The 1,233-nt window shown below is 50.4% G+C and overlaps 1 long non-coding RNA gene across 3 annotated transcripts in view; it reads right to left on the bottom strand.

Annotated features, from left to right (window-relative positions):
- Positions 1–1,233, bottom strand: part of LOC116216425 — a 76,077-nt gene that overhangs the window by 40,490 nt on the left and 34,354 nt on the right. For all 3 annotated transcript variants that reach the window (XR_004159139.1, XR_004159141.1, XR_004159140.1), the window contains one exon: positions 1,025–1,181. This is a non-coding gene — a long non-coding RNA (uncharacterized LOC116216425). The remainder of the gene's footprint in view (positions 1–1,024; positions 1,182–1,233) is intronic.

The raw sequence follows: 1,233 nt of genomic DNA, 5'->3' as shown, positions 1-1,233 counted from the left end.
AGGGTGTAGAAACGCAACCTATTTCCACCACCAGGAATCGGCACTCATGGCAGTGCTAACAAAACTTGTGAGGGCTTCAACAAGGCGGAGATGGAGCACAAGTTACTCCAATAATCCCACCACTTAAACTAGTGGGTGGAAGGGCAAATTTCTGCACCTGGGGTGGAACACCTCCTGGCCACTCCGCAGCCGGAGCCACCCAGCTGGACAGGACCCAGGAGTCCTGCCGGACACTCGGCTGAACCGGCAAGGAGCGCTGCCCGCAAAGGTAAGTGCTGGGCTGGGCTGCACGAGGTGCCAGCCTGCTGCCAGCGTGCAAAGGGCGGTGATCCTGCCCCTCTGCTCAGATCTAAGGAGGCCGCAGCTGGAGCGCTGGGCCCAGCGATAGGCTCCCCAGCGCAGGGCACACTTGCCCTTGATCATCTTGCACATCCTCAGCCCTGGCATGTGCTAACTGATCCCGTCTCAACTGCCCAGGGGTTGCTTGGCTTGGTGCTGAGTTTGGAGGGCAGCGGGGCTTGCTGTGAGGAGCCTCAGAGAGGAGCCAGTCTACCACGCAGGTGTGACATTCCCTCGTGACTCATAACTACTGACCCAAACCTATCGTCACGTTTGCGTGTCATGGTAAGCTTTGGGCTTCATTAAACATTAAAAAAGTCATTAGAACAATGGAACACACAAAAAACCCAGGCATGCCTGCCACACACATTCTCTGTGACACAAGACGACACCTACAATCATGACTAGAATTGAAAGAACAGATAGTTACACGCGGTCCAAACCTAACCTCAAAAATCTTTGCTCCTCCTGCAGCTGTCACCACTAGGACATCGAATCTAGGCTTCTGTCTGAATATATTTACTTTTTGTTGGACATGATCCATTTCACTATTTCATACCTATTGCACATGGAGTATTTGTTTTGGTATTTACTTGGTTTTTTCCACGTACTCATCTTTGGAAATCAGAAGACTGGCAGATCATAGTTAACATAATACCCAATCAAGAAATATGAAAGTACGTACCTATATCCTCGCTTGCAAACTGCACCAGCCTCCTTGCCACGTAGAGTGGATCTTCACCACCTTCAAGCATGCGAGCAAGCCAGCAGAGGGACACCTTTTCATCTGAGCCTCTTGTAGACTTATGCAGGGCGGAGATGCAATTGCAATTCTTCTTTTCCTGTTTAGAATGGAGGAGCAGAGATATGGAGAAATATATGGAGGAAAAGGAG

This window comes from Meleagris gallopavo, chromosome 3 (assembly GCF_000146605.3).
Source record: "Meleagris gallopavo isolate NT-WF06-2002-E0010 breed Aviagen turkey brand Nicholas breeding stock chromosome 3, Turkey_5.1, whole genome shotgun sequence".
NCBI lineage: Eukaryota > Metazoa > Chordata > Aves > Galliformes > Phasianidae > Meleagris > Meleagris gallopavo.
The sequence above is the reverse complement of the archived record's forward strand: the minus strand, read 5'-3'. Positions and strand labels throughout refer to the sequence as shown.